Source organism: Oryx dammah, unplaced genomic scaffold (genome assembly GCF_014754425.2).
Source record: "Oryx dammah isolate SB20612 unplaced genomic scaffold, SCBI_Odam_1.1 HiC_scaffold_2, whole genome shotgun sequence".
NCBI lineage: Eukaryota > Metazoa > Chordata > Mammalia > Artiodactyla > Bovidae > Oryx > Oryx dammah.
The window spans coordinates 188,743,652-188,764,934 of record NW_024070186.1 but is presented as its reverse complement, the minus strand read 5'-3'; positions in this window follow the sequence as shown (position 1 = coordinate 188,764,934).

Below are 21,283 nucleotides of genomic sequence, written 5' to 3'. Positions count from 1 at the left end.
ATTACAGGGATTTCCCTGGTGGTCCAGCGGTTAAGAGTCTGTCTTGCAATGCGGAGGACACAGGTTCAATCCCTGGTCCGGGAACTAAGATCCCGCATTGGAGAATCTAAGCCTTCGAGCTGCAAGTGGAGACCCCATGCATCTCAACAAAAGATCTCGCACAGCCAAATAAATAAATCATGTAAATCACAGTGTAATCACACTGTGTCTAGTGTTCCACAGAAGACAAGTCATACTGAATATGGGGATGGGGTTGAATATGGCTAGCTTGTAGGCAGTCCAGAATGTGGAGATGGTGCCCACATGTTGGCATCAGGGAATAACCAGCAGGATTCAGCATCCAGGGATATGAGCTTTGCTCTCATTCCTGTGACCAATTAGCTCTTTGGACTTGAGTTTTCTCATTTATAAACTAAAATGTTTTTCCTGGATGATTATTAAGTTCTCTTCCAACCCTGAAGAATCTATACACACGAAAGAAATAAAGCTCATTAAAGTTATTGTCTAATCCACATATCTTGCAAATCACTAAGGTGAATGAGGTGGAAAAGTGAATTTAAGGTTAGATGATAATTGAAACAGTAAGATGATAATTGAACTAAAAATAAGATCCACGTAGTCTAACTCTCAACTTGTTACTGTCCAGCATGGGATGGATTTAATGTACTATACTGCATTAGTCTGCTTGGGCTGCCATAGCAAAATACCAGAGATTGAGGGGCTTTGACAACAGAAATTTCTCACAGTCCTGGAGGTTGGGAAGTCCAAGATCAAGGTGCCAGAGTGCCAGAGTGCCAGCAAGTTAAGTTTCATTCTGTGGCCTCTTCTCTTAGCTTGTAGGCAGGCACCGGCTTGTGTGTGGTCACATGACCTCTTTGTGTACAGGTAAGGGAAAGAAATAGAGGGGGGTGGGAGAGAGATTTCCCTGATAGTCCAGTGGTTAAGAATCCACCTTCCAATGCAGGTGATGTGGGTTCGATCCTGGTTGAAGAAGAATTAAAATCCCATATGCCGTGGGGAAACTAAGCTCATCCAAGGCAACCACTGAGTCCACATGCTCTGGAGCCTGAGCCACAACTAGAGAAGTCCCCGCACTTCACTGCAGTGAAGACTCAGCACATCTCCCCAAAACAGAAGGAGGAGGGGAGAGGAGAGAAACTTTGTTATCTGGTGTCTCTTCTTATTGTCGTTCAGTAGCTAAGCTGTGTGTGACTCTCTGCGACCCTATGGACTGTAGCACGCCAGGCTTCCCTGTTCTTTGCTGTCTCCCAGAGTTTGATCATGCTCATGTCCACTGAGTCAGTGATGCCATCTAACCATCTCATCCCCTGTCATCCCCTTCTTCTCCTGCCCTCAATCTTTCCCAGCATCAGGGTCTTTTTCAACCCACTAATCCTATAGGATCAGGGTTCCATCCTTATGACCTCATAAAACCTTAGTGAATTCCTTAGAGGTCCAATCTCCAAAGACAGTGTGTTAGGACTTTAATATTTGAAGTATGAGGGGGACAAAAACATTCAGTCCATAACAAGTAGTATTAGAAGATAGTGGTGTGATAGCATCAGATTTGAACTGCCAAATTATATCCCCTAAGAAGAATGAAAGTACCCTAGTAAAGACGTGGTTAGAAATAGTATAGAGCAGTGCCTTCTCTCCAAAATCACTGCAGATGGTGACTGCAGCCATGAAATTAAAAGATGCTTGCTCCTTGGAAGAAAAGTTATGACTAACCTAGACAGCATATTAAAAAGCAGAGACATTACTTTGCCAACAAAGGTCTGTCTAGTCAAAGCTATGGTTTTTCCAGTAGTCATGTATGGATGTGAGAATTGGACTATAAAGAAAGCTGAGCACTGAAGAATTGATGCTTTTGAACAGTGGTGTTGGAGAAGACTTTCGAGAGTCCTTGGACTGCAAGCAGATCCAACCAGTTAATCCTAAAGGAAATCAGTCCTGAATATTCATTGGAAGGACTGATCCTGAAGCTGAAGCACCAATACTTTGGCCACCTGATGCGAAGAACTGATTCATTTGAAAAGACCCTGATGCTGGGAAAGATTGAAGACAGGAGAAGAAGGGGACAACAGAGGATGAGGTGGTTGGATGGCATCACCGACTCAATGGACATGAGTTTGAGTAAACTCCGGGAGTTGGCGATGGACAGGGAGGTGGTCACAAAGAGTCAGACATGGCTCAGCAACTGAACTGAACTGAACTGAGTGCCTTCTCAAACTTTACCATACATAGGAAATTCCTAGAGTGAATATTTAAACATACAGTTAAGCTGTAAAATTGGCTGTCAAATCATTTGTGACCAGAGCAAAAAAGAAAATGTGCTGGTTATATACTTTTCACTTTCCACAAGGAAGTTTGATATAAATCTATCCTCAGGGGAACTAAATGTTTGCCATCACTAAATACTAAAAATCATCCCTGAATATTCACTGGAAGGACTGATGCTGAAGCTGAAGCTCCAATACTTTGGCCTCCCAATGCGAAGACCTGACTCACTGGAAAAGACCCTGATGCTGGGGAAGACTGAGGGCAGGAGGAGAGGGAGACAGAGGATGAGATGGTTGGCTGACATCACCGACTCAATGAACATGAGTTTGAACAAACTCCAGGAGACGGTGAAGAACAGGAAATCCTGGCATGCTGCAGTCCATAGGGTCGCGGAGTTGGACACAAATTAGTGACTGAACCACAACTACAATACTACAGTAAATCTGTGATCTCCATGGCACTGAGAAATAAGTGTTAGATGCTCTGGAGAAAATACTCAATTTTATAAGTAATGAAGCTTTCTCTTCCATCTTCTTAGTAAAAGTTGAATCTCTAATGTCAAATGAACTCAATAAAATCATTATTCTGGCATTATGGATTATGGAATATTTCAAAATAACTAATTTTTTTGTTGTGGTTGTTCAAATGCCTAGAGTCATTGGAATTGGGTCAAGAAAACACTGTCTAATAAAAGTCCTCAGGGGACCAATTTGATGAAGAGACAAGACATCTATGATAAGCATGACCTTTTTTCTTTAAGGAATACTTTTGCAAAGCTTGAAGAGTTGTTTGTCTCTTAAGTAGTTTAATCATTCTCCAGGGACTTGTGTTTAGACAATTAATTTACTTAGAAACACTTTTTTTTTTTTTTTTGCTTTTGTAGGCCAGTGGGTTTTATCTAAAAATGGGGATGCTAATGAGAGGAGACAGGTTGTATCAGATTCGGAAGTCCTGTGTATGTTCTATATCTAGTTTATGTAATTGGCCTCTGATGCCTGTATTTACAGTGTAGCCAAAGGTCTTGTTGATAAAATATCCATGAGAAGTTCTCTCTGGGCATAAATGAGATAACAGATTGCATCGGATGGGGCTTAGTTCTCTGGTCCCAGTGCTTCCCATAATAGTGGCTGAAAATGTTCCCAGGCAAGTGGTTTGCACTAGCCTAGATGCTGTGTTTCACATCTCTTTTCCAAGCCGATGGAGATATGCAGATAGAAGGGAAAAGCAAAAAGAAAACAGTAATGCAATTCCATTGTGTTTGATTTATGGATTTGTTCTACTCTGAGAGTCTCAGAGGAGGTCTTTTTGATAAGGGCCATAACTGATTAGAAAGTAATGGACTATGGAAAAAAATCCAAAGATACTGAGATTACATCTCCGCTGAACTGAAGCTGGAAGCATTTGCGCGGAATGTCCTTGTGCTGCTAGCTGTACAAAATGTAGATAGATTCCTGTTGTCAAGTTTCTTACTTCCTAAGTAGGGATGGGGAGCTGGAAGCACCAGCAGAAGGAGTAGGCAGGCATTTGTGCTTAGTAATTGTTACTGGGGTGGGGGGTGGGGGGAGCATTCCCTGGTGTCTCCGTGGTAAAGAAACCACCTGCCAATCCAGGAGACTTGGGTTCAATCCCTGATCGAGGAAGACCCCACATGGCAGGGAACAACTAAGCCCCCTGTGCCACGTTTCTTGAGCTGGTGCTCTACAGCCTGGAAGCTGCAACTATGGAGTCCATGTGCCACAACTACTGACCCCTCAAGCTCTGAGCCTGTGCTCTACCACGGGAGAAGCCACTGCAATGAGAAGCCCAAGCGTGGCAACTAGAGAAAATCTCCCGCAGCAACACAGACCCAACACAGCCAAAAATCAATAAACAAATAAAATTATCTAAAAAAAATTGTGTTACTGGGGACGTTGCTGTTTTAAGCCAAGATTTGTATGCTATTACAACTTACGCTATCATCAACTTTCCAGAAGAGAAATTCGTATTTTCTAACTTCTGCTAAATGAACAAATCTAAATCTAGTCTTGAAAAGACCCTGATGCTGGGAAAGACTGAAGGCAGGAGGAGAAGGGGATGACAGAGGTTGGATGGCATCACTGACTCAATGGACATGAGTTTGAGTAAACTCTGGGAGTTGGTGATGGACAGGGAGGCCTGGCGTGCTGCAGTCCAAGGGGTCGCAAAGAGTCAGAAATGACTGAGCGACTGAACTGAACTGGATTGAAATCTAGTCACTAAAACCAAAAGTGTTCACAGATTACATTTGCCTCCCTTGGAAGTGGACTGATCACAAAGATTTGTGTTTGGTTGCAAAAGCACACACAGAATCACACTGTCTATTTTTACATTATACTTGTCTCCCTTCAGTTCAGTTCAGTTTACTTGCTCAGTCGTGTCCATCACCAACTCCCAGAGTTTACTCAAACTCATGTTCATTGAGTCAGTGATGCCATCCAACCATCTCATCCTCTGTTGTCCCCTTCTCCTCCTGCCTTCAATCTTTCCCAGCATCAGGGTCTTTTCAAATGAGTCAGTTCTTCGCATCAGGTGGCCAAAGTATTGGAGTTTCAGCTTCAGCATCAGCGTTTCCAATGAATATTCAGGACTGATTTCCTTTAGGATTGACTGGTTGGATCTCCTTGCTGTCCAAGGGACTCTCAAGAATCTTCTCCAGGACCACAGTTCAAAAGCATCAGTTCTTTAGCACTCAGCTTTCTTTATAGTCCAACTCTCACGTCCATACGTGACTACTGGAAAAACCATAGCTTTGACTTGTCTCCCTAGGTCATATCAAAAGAAATCCAGTTCTGAATCAGTCATCAATCACCCCTAATTTCACCAGTCACTCCATAGACAATTCTATAACTTTGGATCTGTGCTATCATATTTCCTGGCCAAACAACACTTCATCCATCCATTGATTTAAAAAAGCTTAAACTTTGAATCCTGTCTCATTTTTTCTAATCCTTTATCTTGGATATTTACATTGAAAGGCTAGGCAGAATGCAGAAATAGTTCTAGTTTTCCGGGCTGTGTGGGCAATCCCAATAACCCTCTTCAGATCCATGGGGATTTTATGGACTTCTAAAATGTTTCCTTTGGCTTTTCCATATAATTCTAATTTCCTTTATATTTTCTCTGGAAGCTATTTAAATCAGTTGATACTTAACTGGCAGAAAATCATTGCAGAATGAGTGTTTCAGAGGATCAAAGAAATCCAAGATCAAAGAAATCCAGATCCTCTGTTTTCTTACAGTAACCCTTCCTAATCCTCTCCACTTTCTGTCAGCTTTTCATTTCTATGTCCAGACCAAAGGGGCCCTAAGCATCTGCCACACATATAGATGTCAAGTTCATTGAATAGACCATGAGGGTCTGATTTTGATGCTATAAGAGGGTACTATAATAATACATACCAATATAATTAGAAATCAAAAACATATTTTGTACGACTTGACTCCTTTTAAAGTTATTGACGCTTTATGGCTCAGAATATGATCTATCTTGCTATAAGTGCTCTGTGTATACTTGAAAAGAATGTTTGTAACAAAGAAGACTAAATATGGAATCATTAAAAAAGTATTCAGTTAACGAAAAAGAAAAAAAAAGAAGGAACAAAAAACAGGAAAAATAGAAAGCAAACGGCAAGATAACGGATTTAAACCAATTATTAATTATCACATTAAGTGTGAATGGTCTAAGCATCAAAAAAAAAGACAGAGATTATTAGATTTGGGGTGATAGGCAACATCCAAATATAAGTTGCCTACAAAGGACTCATATTAAGTACAAAGACACAAACAAATGAAAAATAATATACTCTGTTAAAACTAATTAATAAGATGTTGCCATACCTACATTAATCTACAAAGTAGATTTCAGAGCAAATACCATGAATAAAGAAGATCATTTTGTAATGATAAATGGGGTCAATTCATTAAGATGCCATTATGCTTTTAAACATTTATGCTTAAACATAAATTGAGTATAAGAAAGAAAATAACACAGTCAAAGAGGAAACTGGTAAGATTAAAAACAAAGAACAACCAGAAAGACAATGGAACCAAAAGCTCATTCTGCAAGATCAACGTAATTGATAAACCTCTGGGCAAGCTAATCAGGGAGAAAGAGAGCGAAAGAAAAAAGGAGGAGGAGGGAAAAAAGAAGAATGAGGAGAAGGAAGGAAAGGAGGAATGGGAGGCAGAGGAGGAAGGAAGGAGGAACTGGAGAAAAGGGGGCGAGGAGGGAGGGAGAGAGGAAGGAAGGAGAATAAAGACAGAAAGACAAATTACCCACGCCATAAAGAAAAGAGTACTGTAACTGTAGATTCCATAGACAGCAAAAGAATATGCCAACAATTTCAACAATTTAGATGAAAAGAGCAAATTCTTCAAAAGATATATTTTACAAAAGCTCACTCAAGAATAAAACAGATAACTTGAAGAGTTCTGTATCTATTAAATAAAATTGAATTTGTAGTTTAAAACCTTTCCACAATGAAAACTCCAGGCCTAAATTGCTGCACTGGTGAACTGTAGCAAACATTCAGGAAAGATATAATACTAATTCAATACAAACTCGTCGAGAAAATTGAAGAAGAAAGAATACTTCCCAGTTGAGTCTATGAGGCTAGCGATATACTTACTGCAAAACCAGACAAAGACATTCCAAAAGAGAAAACTACATACTAATATCCTTTATGAACAGGAATGCAAAAATTCTAAATCATATTTTAGCAGACTAAAATTTAAAATAAAAATCATAAAATATTATGACCAAGTGAAGTTTATCCCAGCAGAGCAATTTTGGTTTAACATTAGTAAAGCAATCAATATAATTTACCATATTAATGAAGAAACAAAAAATAAAGATAACCCATATAAATATCTAAATATATGGAAAAATTATTTTAAAAATCCAGCCTGTATTTCACATTTTTATCCATAGAAAAACAAACATTTCCGTATTCTATGGATAGAGAAGAAATTCTGCAATGAAATAAAGAGCAGCTACTAAAATAAAGCTGTCACCTTATTTACTGGTAAAAGACTGAAAGCTTTGTCTGTGAGATGATGAACAGTTAAGAATATCATATATCATCACTTAGTATTGTATGTAGACAATCTGCGTAATCTGTGCATTCAGGTAGAAAAGAGAATTCAGATGCATCCAGATTGAAAAGGAAGAAGTTATCATTATCTTTATTACCAGACAACATACTACTCTATATAGAAAATACAATGAAACACACACTCCAAAAGCAGTACTGGAATTTAAAAGTGCAAAGTTTCAGGATCTAAGATCAAGATAGAACAATCAAATATATTTCTTTATAACAATCAGGAATTGAAATTCCATTTAAAATAGCATCAAAAAATGAAATATTCAGAAGAACATTCAACAAAATGTGGTAGCATTGTACATTGACTGCTACAAAATATTGTTAAGGGAATTAAAAAAAATAGATAAGTGGAGAGGTGTATCATGTAAAATACAAAGCTATAAAATACCTAGAAAAAAAGCATAAGGAAAATTGTGTTGATCTTATACCCATATCATAGATACAACACTAAAAACATGATCTATTTTAAAAAATGGATCAATTTGACTTCATAAAAACTGAAATCTTTTGCTCTTCAATGGCACTGTAATAAGAATGAAAGACAAATCACAAACTAGGAGATCAGTTCAGTTCAGCTCAATCGCCCAGTTGTTTCTGACTCTTTGCAACCCCATGAATTGCAGCACGCCAGGCCTCCCTGTCCATCACCAACTCACAGAGTTCACCCAAACTCTTGTTCATTGAGTCAGTGATGCCATCCAACCATCTCATCCTCTGTCCTCCCCTTCTCCTCCTGCCTTCAATCTTTCCCAGCATCAGGGTCTTTTCAAATAAGTTAGCTCTTTGCATCAGGTGGCCAAAGTTTCAGCTTCAACATCAGTCCTTCCAATGAACACCCAGGACTGATCTGCTTTAGGATGGACTGGTTGGATCTCCTTGCAGTCCAAGGGACTCTCAAGGGTCTTCTCCAATACCACAGTTCAAAAGCATCAATTCTTCAGCACTCAGCTTCCTTTATAGTACAACTTTCACATCCATACATGACCACTAGAAAAACCATAGCCTTGACTAGATAGACCTTTGTTGGCAAAGTAATGTCTCTGCTTTTTAATATGCTGTCTAGGTTGGTCATAACTTTCCTTCCAAGGAGTAAGTGTCTTTTAATTTCATGGCTGCAGTCATCATCTGCAGTGATTTTGGAGCCCCCCAAAATAAAGTCTGACACTATTTCCACTGTTTCCCCATCTATTTACCATGAAGTGATAGGACCGGATGCCATGATCTTAGTTTTCTGAATGTTGAGCTTTAAGCCAACTTTTTCACTCTCCTCTTTCACTTTCATCAAGAGGCTTTTTAGTTCTTCTTCACTTTCTGTTATAAGAGTGGTGTCATCTGCATATCTGAGGTTACTGATATTTCTCCCAGCAATCTTGATTCCAGCTTGTGCTTCTTCCAGTCCAGTGTTTCTCATGATGTACTCTGCAAAGCAGGGTGACAATATACAGCCTGATGTACTCCTTTTCCTATTTGGAACCAGTCTGGTATATATTATTACAATATGCAGAGCAAAAATATGCATAAATAGGAAAACATGTTAAATATCATTAGCCATTAGGGAACTATAAGTTAAACCTCTAATATCTCTGTATGCCTTTTTAAGTGGTTAAAATAAAAACAATTACTGACTATATCAAGTGCTGATGAGGATGTTGAGAACACTACCGATGGGAATGTAAAATGGTACAGCTACTTTGGAAAACAGTTTGTTTTAAAAGCCAAACAAACACTTACTATATGATCGTGCTCTTCCACTCCTAAATTCCCAAGAGAAACAACAGCATATTTCCTATCAAATGCTTGCATGCGAATGCCCGTTGAAGCTCTGTTTGTAATAGGTCACCACTGGAAACTATCCAGACGTCCATTCACAGGCGAATGGGTAAACAGAGATGGTATATCCTTACACTGGAATACTACTTGGTGGTAAACAGGGTGAACAACTGATACCAGCAGTAGCATGGATGAATCTCAAAATTCTTATACTGAGTGATAGGAGATAAAACAAGAGTACATGCTGTGTCATTTCATTTATATAAAACTCTAGAAAATGCAAACTAATCTATAGTGACAGAAAGTGGATAAACAGTTGCCTCAGGAAGGGACGAGGGCAGGGAGGTTAGAAAGCAGAGGAACAGAGGCAAATTTTGGGGAGTGATAGAGTTGACATGATGATTCTATGGGCATTAAACCGTATCACATCTTATATTTAAATATATATGCTTTATTTTATGTCAGTTACATAGCAATAAAGCTGTTTTACAAAGTGAATGTGAAGCAACCTAGGTGTCCATTGGCAGATGAATGGGTAAAGATGTGGTTCATGTGTACAATGGAACATTTCTCAGCTGCAAGAAAGAACAAATCTGAGTCAGTTCTACTGAGGCAGATGAAGCTAGAGCCTGTTATACAGAATGAAGTAAGTCAGAAAGAGAAAGACAAATATATTAACGCGTATATGTGGAATCTAGACAAATGGTATTGATGAACTTATTCGCGGAAAGGAATGGAGACTCAGATATAGAGAATGGAGTTGTGGACACAGTCGGGGAAGGAGAGCGTGGGAGGAGTGGAGAAAGAAACATCAATATATATACACTACCATGTATAAAATAGGTAACTGGTGAGAAGTTGGTATGTATAACACAGGGAGCCCAGCCCGGTGCTCTGTGATAACCCAGAGGGGTGGGATGGCAGCAGGGGAGGGAGGCTCAAGCAGGAGGTAATATATGTATAAGTATGGTTGATTTGCACTGTCCTATGGTAGAAACCAGGCTTCCCAGGTGGCGCTAGTGGTATAGGACCCACATACCAATGCAGGGGATGTAAGAGATGAGGGTTCGATGTATGAGATGAGGGGAAGATCCCAAGGAGGAGAGCATAGCAACCCGGTCCAGTGTTCTCACCTGGAGAATCCCCATGGACAGAGGAACCTGACGGGCTACAGTCCATGGGGTCGCACAGAGCTGGACATGACTAAAGCGTCTTAGCACAGCCCTGCCCATGGTGGAAACCAACTCAACACTGTAATGCAAGTGTCCCCCCACTAAAAATAAATTTCAAAAAACTGAATGTATTTATGAGACATGATAAAAAGCTGAACATGTCCCAGAAAATTCATAAGGCACCAAAATGCCAATATGAAGCCAGCATCCGACTCACTAAATAGAATCCATGTTCTAGTGCTAAATACGGTTTGCAACAGAATGGCCATACCTACTCATTTTAATAATCTAGGTTTTTTGATTATCTGGATTAGAAACTGAAGTTTATCTTTTTGGAAGGATTAGCTGAGTTGTTAGGGCACAACAATTTACCTTGGACAAATTAAAACAACTCTCTTTCTATAGGTTTGAAGTACATTTTTTTAGGGAAAAGTAACCTGAGCTTGGGATTCAAAACAAAAAAGATTATCTGGTGCCCCTAAATTCCATCAATGCTTCTAAGGCACCTCTCCAATTTCCGTTTCTTAATTGACCCATGAAAGTGAAAGTGTTAGTTGCTCAGTTGTGTCTGACTCTTTGTGACCTCATGGACTGTAACCCGCCAGGCTCCTCTGTCCGTGGGTTTCTCCAGGCAAGATTACTGGAGTGGGTAGCCATTCTCTTCTCCGTGAGATCTTCCCGACCCCGGGATTGAACCTGGGTCTTCTGCACTGCAGGCAGATTCTTTACTATCTGAGCCACCAGGGATGCCCTAAAAGAGGTTGCCTCCTCGTTGGGGAATTGAACCCGGGTCTCCTGAGTGACTGGAGGGGATACTCACCACTGTACTAATGAGGACTAGCTCTACTAATGAGATCCATGGGTGATTGCTTATCCAGCTGTAAGTGGAATATAGCAGGGTCCCAGAATGGTGGTTACCCTAAGGAAGAAACCTTCAGAGAGGGTGGTGAGTGGAGATCTCAATTACATAGTGTTCCTGGCCCCGAGCAATTTGACACCCTAATTGTCTAAGTCTTGGTGGAGGTCCAGGTCAAAAAAACTGACAGAGGCACACTTTCCACTCTGGTCAGCCAAGGTACCATCTCTGAGTTGTCAGCATTCCCATTCTATGTCCTGAGGAATTGCTTGTCTATCTAGCAAGCTGGGCTCCGAAAGGCTCCACCTCCTTCCCCGGAGCCACTGGGATGATGAAAGCACAAGGCCAGGCCCCACCAGCATCGCTAGCTACCTGTACCCTGGTCCACCAGGCCCTTTCTTCTTGCCATCACCATGCAGAGCAAAGCTCAACTGGAAACCACCAGGGGCAAAATGTTTCCCTGCAACAAAGCTGCTACAGCTGCTTCCTGCCAGTGCCCTAGTGTTAGACGCTTCTTCTGGCTTGTTGAAGGCAAAAACGTCTGAGACCAAGGTCACCTCCCAACTCTTCCTCAGCCAAGACTCAGCTTTGTACTGCCACTCTGAGCCCATCTTTCTTGCCACCTCCATCATGTCGTCCAACCTTCTCACCCACAGCTTGTAGAGCTCAAAATAGATCCTGATCTTTCTCTGACTTGGGCAGTAAAAGTGGCTCAGTCATATCTGACTCTTTGAGACCCCATGGACTGTAGCCCACCACGCTCCTTTCCTCTGTCCATGGAATTCTTCAGGCAAGAATACTGGAGTGGGTAGCCATTCCCTTCTCCAGGGGATCGTCCTGACCCAGGGATCAAACCTGGGTCTCCTGCATTGCAGGCAGATTCTTTACCATTTGAACCACTGGGGTGACCCAACTTGGGCAGAGAGGGATGCTATTTCCAAAATGTGGGCTTGTTGGGGATTTCCCTGGTGGTCCAGTGATTATGACTTCATGCTGCCAAATGCAGGGGGCACAGGTTCGATTCCTGGTCAGGGGACTAAGTTCTTACATGCCATGCAGCATGGCCAAAAGATTTTTTTTTTAACTGTGGGCTTGTTGGAGCGAGTTCTATTTTAGATGAGCCTGAGACTTTCTCAACTCTCTTTTCTAGGGCCCTTCAACTCAGTGGGACCCATAAAGAAATAATTACTTTCTCATCCCCTGCCACCAAGTTTCAAGATAATCAATTCTGCCATGACTACCGACATTTAATATGAACTTACTTCCTCCCAGGCACTGTGCTGAGTTCTTCATGTGACACACCTCCTTAAATCTCTATTCACTTCCCAAACTGCCCTTCAGAGCAGCTACTGCTTTCTTCCTCAGCATAGCACTTATGTCCGACTAGGTTAACTGACTTGCCCAAAGCCACGCAGTTCATACCCAGGGAGTGAACCCAGGTCTCCTGCATTGCAGGCAGATTCTTTGCCATATCAGCCACCAAGGAAGCCCCATAAGTGGCCAAGTTCAGTGTCTTCTGTCCTTCACAGACACCACAGTGCCTTTATTCTTAAAAAATCCCTTTCATGGAGGCACTTTCTATTATTGTGCATTTCATTCTCAATGCATAATTTACTAATAACAGCACACTTGGTCTTTGCTGCTGCTGCTGCTGCTGCTGCTGCTAAGTCACTTCAGTCGTGTCCGACTCTGTGCGACCCCAGAGATGGCAGCCCACCAGGCTCCCCCGTCCCTGGGATTCTCCAGGCAAGAACAATGGAGTGGGTTGCCATTTCCTTCTCCAATGCAGGAAAGTGAAAAGTGAAAGTGAAGTCGCTCAGTCGTGTCCGACTTTGTGAAAGTGAAGTCGCTCAGTCGTGTCCGACTCTGTGCGACCCCATGGACTGCAGCCTACCCGGCTCCTCCATCCATGGGATTTTCCAGGCAAGAATACTGGAGTGGGTTGCCATTTCCTCTTCCAGGGGATCTTCTCAACGCAGGGATCAAACCCTTGTCTCCTGCGTCTTATGCTTTGGCAGGGAGGTTCTCTACCTTGAGCCACCAAGAAATTCCACTGAAAGGTGAAAGGCAGTTAACCAACTAGAGAAAACTACACAGCTAAAGGCTCATGAATCCCACTGTATTTAATAAACAAATTATAAATTATGTGAAGGTCTTCAAGCAGACCCAATAGAACTTTCCTACTTACTGTCCTTGGGATAAGAGTGAGTATTTGCAAATGTATGCTTTTCTAAAAATAGCCAGTAAGGAATTCCCTGGCAGTCCAGTGGTTAGCACTTTGTGTTTTCACTGCTGAGGGCTGGGGTTCAATCCTTGGTCAGGGAATGAGATCCAACAAGCTGCATGGCACAGCCAACAAATAAATGTTTGGTTGGCCAAAATGTTCATTTGGTTTTAAGTAAAAATAAAAGACACGTTTTTTGTGTTTACCAACAATTTTATTGAACAACACATTCATTAACCAAACATTTTGGTCAACCCAATAAAATAAAAACTAAAAATAGTCAATAATTGAAACACATAATCAACTTGCAGTCTCTACAATCATTCTACGCTTGTGAGGACTGACCACAGTCCATTTCGAGCTGGTTTGAGATATATTGTAGTTTTTAGTTGCTCAGTCGTGTTTGACTCCTTGTGACCCCATAGACTATTACCTGCCAGGCTCCTCTGTCCAAGGGATTTCCTGGGCAAGAATACTGGAGTGGGTTGTCATTTCTTTCTCCAGGGGCTCCTCCCTTGAGATGTGTATGTGTATATATATTTCAAGAAGAAGCTAAATTTGTGTGAAACCATCAAGCCATCCACTCACCTCCAGCCTTTTGACCCAGATGAGCCTATGAGTCACAGCTCCTGCCATGTGACCAAGCCCCACCCCTAAGCTGTCTATTACCTGGCCTGGGCCTCCCTTTCTGCTGACCTATTCCACCCCAAACCCTATTGCCTCTCAGCTCTCGTATGAGCTCCTAGCATTGTGCATTGTCTTCAACCCTGCGTCTGGCTCTGAAATGTGTTTGTCCCAGCACTGGATGCAAACACCCCCCAACTGCATGGAGCTGGTCTACCTCTTCGCCTCTCTTGTTATTTTTTTAAAATATTTACTTGTTTATTTGGTTGCTCTGGGTCTTAGCTGCAGCATGAGTGATCTTCAGTCTTCCTTGAAGCATGGGGGATCTTTAGTTGTGGCATGTGGGATCTAGTTCCCTGATCAGGGATTGAACATGGGTCCCTTGCATTGAGAGTGCACGGTCTTAGGCACTGGACCACCAGAGACGTTCCTTCCTCTCTTATTACTAGTTTCCTGGTTCTGATTCCTATTGTCCGAGGAAGGCCAGCCCCAGGCCTCCTGCAAAGGGACTCTTAGTCAGATAATTAGTTATAAGTGTGTGCGCATTACAGCCGAGTTTGTATTGTCTATCAAGTTATGTGAAATATATATGTGTTCATTTTCATGCCTATTTAACACAAAAGTCCCTATCTCTGGGGGTAATGTGCCATTTTATCAGTCGTTTTCTATCATGTGAAGATCATAACATCCTAATATTCTCAGCTCAGCTCTTCAATTCTCCAGGGAATCCCTTTCCAAGTATTAATCTTGGCAGTGGTCCTCATTAATATGATAAGGCTCTCTGGTTTTAAACAGCTCTTCAGACCCAAACAGGCTCTCCTTGAATGGGAGATTTAATTGTTTTTTGCACTCGGCAAACAATCAGGCCAGGAGAGGAGCAAGGGCAGTGCAGACAAAGCGCCAGTGCTCAACTCAGGAATGAAAGGCGTGTGTTTCTATTCTCTAATAGGCAGCAACGTCACTGGGCTTCAGAAAGGCTGGCCCGGGCTCAGTGGGGAAGCGAGTGCTATTGAATCCCCCTTTCTGGCTGGCAGACAGCTTGGCCACATGGCTCTGTCTTCCCCTGTCACTCCTGTTGATTTGCCTTCAAGGTGGTCATTCAGAGGGAGGGAAAGAAAAAGCCACAGTTTAGCTGCCACTCCTGCTTGGCTATATATAGCATCTAGCACTGCAGCTCAGCCCAGAGGCATACTATGCCTTACTGTGGTCTTTGTTCATATTAAGTAAGATTTTCTCAGGGAGAGATGATAATTGCCTCCCCCTGCCCCCCCCACCCCCAAAAAAAAAAAAAAAAAAACGCCCACAGCCAGGGGCATGGGTTTGATGGATCAGTGGCTGGCCCTAGATCAGCAAATTCCATTTTCTACTACACATCAACTCAGTAAATCAGGTGTTTAAGCTTATTGACAGTCAGCATCTACTCTGTTTTATTCCCTACTAGCTGACTTCACTTTCTCCCTTCCATTAGCCCTTCATTTTCAAGCTATTTGCATCCTAGGTGGAAAATTTTGTAAAAGCTAAACTTTCAACTTTTCTGTTGTTCTTCTGGAACCATGGGAGAGGGCAGGTCTGTGTATACAGTATTCTGTATACCATTTGATATTCTCTACTATTTGAACAAGAATCACTGGGACCTCCTTGGTGGTCCAGTGGTTAAGACTCAGCTCTTCCATTGCAGCAGTTAGGGTTTGATCCCTGGTCAGGGAACTAAGTGATCAAAAAAAAAAAAGGCAAGAAAGACAAAAAAGAATCATAGGATAATTATCACTGGGGTGCATGTATCTTTTGGAATTGTGGTTTTCTCTGGGTATATGCCTAGGGCTGGAATTGCTGAGACATATGTTAGTTCTATTTTTAGTTTTTTTTAAGGAACCTTCATACTGTTCTCCATAGTGGCTGCATCAATTTAGCACAGGGAAAATGAAAAAAAAAAAAGAAGATACAATCTGTTTGTAGGACAGATATTAAGTTAACCTAAAAATGCATTCCAATGTACAGTAGGTGCAGACAAACTGATTCTACTTATATGAGGTGCTCAGAATAGTCAAATTCATGGAGTCAGAAAGCAGACTCCATTGAATCTACAATGGTAGATTCCAGGGGTCGGGGGTGGAGTGGGAAGGTGGAATGGGGAGTTACTGTTTAATGGGGACAAAGCGTCAATTTAGGAAGGTGAAAAATTTCAGACAGATGATGGTGCACAATGATATATGAATGTACTCAGCGCCACTGAACTGTACAGTTCAATATTGTTTAAAAACAAAGGCTCAGAAAACAAGTTTATAATCTGGCTTCGGGGAAAGCGTGACCACTGAGGGAACAGAGTGTGAGGCCAGCCACACTTCTAGTTTCACTGGAGTCAAATCTCCAGATTTGCCACTTTGCTGTTGGAAAGGAATCCCACAACCTCACACATGCCCAGGTCCATGCTGTTGTTGCTGGTTAGCCATTTAGTCGTGACTTTTGTGACCCCATGGGCTATATAGTCCGCCAGACTCCTCTGTCCATGGGATTTCCCAGGCAAGAATATTGGAGTGGGTTGCCATTTCCTTCTCAAGGGAATCTTCCCAGACCAGGGATCAAACTTGTGTCTCCTACGTTGGCAGGTAAGTTCTTTACCACAAAGACAACAGAGAAGTCCCAGGTCCATGGTAGTAGGAGTCAAAACACATTTAAGCACAAGTGACTCTGATTTTGGAATTACGATGTCCTGATTTACTTCTTGGAGAAAGCAATGGCAACCCACTCCAGTACTCTTGCCGTGAAAATCCCATGGATGGAGGAGCCTGGTGGGCTGTAGTCCAGGGGGTTGCAAAGAGTCAGACATGACTGAGCAGCTTCACTTTCACTTTTCAGTTTCATGCATTGGAGAAAGAAATGGCAACCCACTCCAGTGTTCTTGCCTGGAGAATCCCAGGCACAGGGGAGCCTGGTGGGCTGCCGTCTATGGGGTCGCACAGAGTCGGACACGATTGAAGCAACTTAGCAGCAGCAGATTTACTTCTAACTACCGCACAATTGCACTCATCTCACACGCTAGTAAAGTAATGCTCAAAATTCTCCAAGCCAGGCTTCAACAATACGTGAACTGTGAACTTCCAGATGTTCAAGCTGGTTTTAGAAAAGGCAGAGGAAGCAGAGATCAAATTGCCAACATCCGCTGGATCATCGAAAAAGCAAGAGAGTTCCAGAAAAACATCTATTTCTGCTTTATTGACTATGCCAAAGCCTTTGACTATGTGGATCACAATAACTGTGGAAAATTCTGAAAGAGATGGGAATACCAGACCACCTAACCTGCCTCTTGAGAAACCTGTATGCAGGTCTGGAAGCAACAGTTAGAACTGGACATGGAACAACAGACTGGTTCCAAATAGGAAAAGGAGTACGTCAAGGCTGTATACTGTCACCCTGCTTATTTAACTTATATGCAGAGTACATCATGAGAAATGCTGGGCTGGAAGAAACACAAACTGGAATCAAGATTGCGGGGAGAAATATCAATAACCTCAGATATGCAGATGACACCACCCTGATGGCAGAAAGTGAAGAGGAGCTAAAAAGCCTCTTGATGAAAGTGAAAGAGGAGAGTGAAAAAGTTGGCTTAAAGCTCAACATTCAGAAAATGAAGATCATGGCATCTGGTCCCATCACTTCACGGGAGATAGATGGGGAAACAGTGGAAACAGTGTCAGACTTTATTTTTCTGGGCTCCAAAATCACTGTAGATGGTGACTGCAGCCATGAAATTAAAAGATGCTTACTCCTTGGAAGAAAAGTTATGACCAACCTAGATAGCATATTCAAAAGCAGAGACATTACTTTGCCAAAAAAGGTCCGTCTAATCAAGACTATGGTTTTTCCATTGGTCATGTATGGATGTGAGAGTTGGACTGTGAAGAAAGCTGAGTGCCAAAGAATTGATGCTTTTGAACTGTGGTGTTGGAGAAGACTCCTGAGAGTCCCTTGGACTGCAAAGAGATCCAACCAGTCCATTCTAAAGGAGATCAGCCCTGGGTGTTCTTTGGAAGGAATGATGGCTAAAGCTGAAACTCCAGTACTTTGGCCACCTCATGCAAAGAGTTGACTCATTGGAAAAGACTCTGATGCTGGGAGAGATTTGGGGCAGGAAGAAAAGGGAACAACAGAGGATGAGATGGCTGGATGGCATCACTGACTCGATGGATGTGAGTTTGAGTGAACTCTGGGAGTTGGTGATGGACAGGGAGGCCTGGCGTGCTGTGATTCATGGAGTCGCAAAGAATCGGACATGACTGAGCGACTGAACTGAACTGACTTACTTCTACCATGATCATTAATCAAAATAAGACTAATTAAGCTGTTTCAGTGTAGTAGAGATTGCTACATCTTTACCAAAACCAGCATCCTTTTCTTCTGGGATGTACTATCAGAGGTTATATAGGAAAAGTTACATTTCTGTAACTAGTCACTGTTGATATTTGTAACCACCCTCTCCCACTGCCAAACATAGACAGCATATCAAAGAGCAGAGACATCACTTTGCTGACAAAGGTCTGTATAGTCAAAGCTATGGTTTTTCCAGTAGCCATATATGGATGTGAGAGGTGGACCATAAAGAAGGCTGAATGCTGGAGAACTGATGCTTTCAAATTGTGATGCTGGAGAAGACTCTTGAGAGTCCCTTGGACAGCAAGGAGATCGAACCAGTCAATCCTAAAGGAAATCAACTCTACATATTAATTGGAAGGACAGATGCTGAAGCTGATACTACAGTACTTTGGTCACTTGATGCGAACAGCCAATTCATTGGAAAAGCCCCTGATACTGGGAAAGACTGAGGGCAAAAGGAGAAGGCATAGACAGAGGATGAGATGGTTGGATGGCATCACTGACTCAAAGGACATGAGTCTGAGCAAACTCTGGGAGATAGTGAAGGACAGGGAAGCCTGGTGTGCTGCAGTTCATGGGGTTGCAAAGAGTTGGGCATGACTTACCAACTGAACAACAATAACAGCAAGTTACTATTATTTAAATGGAAAAGATGGGAAATCGAAAGCAACAAAAATATTTTCCCGAGAAAATCAGGTCACCAAACTAAGCTTGATTTTGTTGTTCTAAACCCTTAATGTTTCCCCTATCAAAGCTGCTTAAAAACAGAACAGAGTAAGCAAATGTATCTATAAAAGTTCACTAAGCTTGGGACTTCCCTGGTTGTCCAATGGTTAAGACTTCATGCTCCCAATGCAGGGGACCTAGCTTCAATCCCTGGTTGGGGAGCTATTAATTGTTCCTGCACACTGCAATTAAGACCCAGCTCAGCCAAATAAATAAAAGCATTTTTTAAAAAGTTCATCAAGCTTCAACTTTACCAGCACTCACTGGTCACCTCAGAGTTGTACAGAGCAGTTCTGTTCTCTCAGAACAATCACACATACACTGTGTAACCTTCTTCCACTTTACAAAGAGAAAATTTTTGTTCTCTCTCCCAATATTTTCTACTCAATTTGCTTTTCCATCAGGAAGATGTCTTTTCCAGCCATCTAAAGAGGATCTCTCCAAATATTCCACTTCCTCATTTCCCCATAGGGCTTCCCATAACAACACTGATAGATTCAGATCATAGGTTGGAAGTATCACATTGAATAAATGGATTAAAGACAGAATAAACCAAAGTTCCAATTCTAGCAATTGTGAAATAATTTATATCTGATTAAACTTCACTCAAATAACAATGATACAATTGTGATAAACAAAACAAAGAACAACCTTTCTGATGGTGCTGAAAAGCAATCAAAACTGTGTACCCCAATGTTCATCACAGCACGGTTTATAATAGCCAAGACATGGAAGCAACCTAGATGTCCATCAGCAGACGAATGGATAAGAAAACTGTGGTACATATACACAATGGAATATTACTCAGCTATTAAAAAGAATACATTTGAATCAGTTCTAATGAGGTGGATGAAACTGGAGCCTATTATACAGAGTGAAGTAAGCCAGAAAGAAAAACACCAATACTAACACATATATATGGAATTTAGAAAGATGGTAATGATAACCCTGTATGTGAGACAGCAAAAGAGACACAGATGTATAGAACAGTCTTTTAGACTCTGTGGGAGAGGGCGAGGGCGGGATGATATGGGAGAATGGCATTGAAACATGTAAATTATCATATGTGAAATGAATCACCAGTCCAGGTTTGATGCATGATACAGAGTGCTCAGGGATGACCCAGAGGGATGGGATGGGATGAGGTGGGAGGGGGGTTCAGGATGGGGAACACATGTACACCCATGGCAGATTCATGTCAATGTATGGCAAAACCAATACAATATTGTAAAGTAAATAAATAAATAAAACTGAAAAGAAAACTCCACCAAAAGTAGGCAGAAATTGGAATTGGATTCAATGCTTTCATGAGAGAAAATTCACTGGGGACAACGATGTTTATTTAGCTTTTCCCCTGAGAACTATACCAGTATGCTCAGTGTAAGTTGCCTAGAACTCAAATGAAAATATATAGCCTTGGGCTTTTGTGGTGGCTCAGTGGTAAAGAATCCACCTGCCAATGCAGGAGACATGGGTTTGATCCCTGGTCTGGGAAGATCCGACATGTTGTAGAGCAACTAAGCCCACGTACTATGGCTACTGAGCCTGAGCTCTAGAGCCCTGGAACTGCAACTACTGAACGCCGCATGACCTAAAGCTTATGCTCAACAGCAAAGGAAGCCGCCACAACGAGAAACCTATCAGTGCAACTAGAGAAAAGCCAGTGTAGCAATGAGGACCCAGCACAGCCAGAAAGCAATAAACAAAATTATTTTAAAAATACAGCCCTTTATCTTGGCATGTTAAAAGGAAGAATCTGGGGCTTCCAGCGTGGCTGAAAATTTAGGGAGAGGAGAATGGTTCAAAAGAGAGATCTGTAGAAGAAATCCCTAAATCTGCATGTAAACTCTGCTTAAATCCTCAACTGACATCTGAACTATGCATTTGTAAGGGAGATTCCAAGACACTCAGCAGAGAGCAACAGCTGGAAAGTTGAAAAACCTGAGCTGAAATTTCAGCTGTGACCTGCTTGGGAAGAGACAGAGTTCAGAGTTTGAATCTTAAGTTATAAAGTGTCGGTAAACACCTTCGGTTGCTCATTGACTTCTAAGAAGGGTCATGCCTTACATATAAAGACGATTGCCCAGGACTAAGGGTTCATTCTAAGAAAAAAAACTAAAACAGACCCTCCCTAA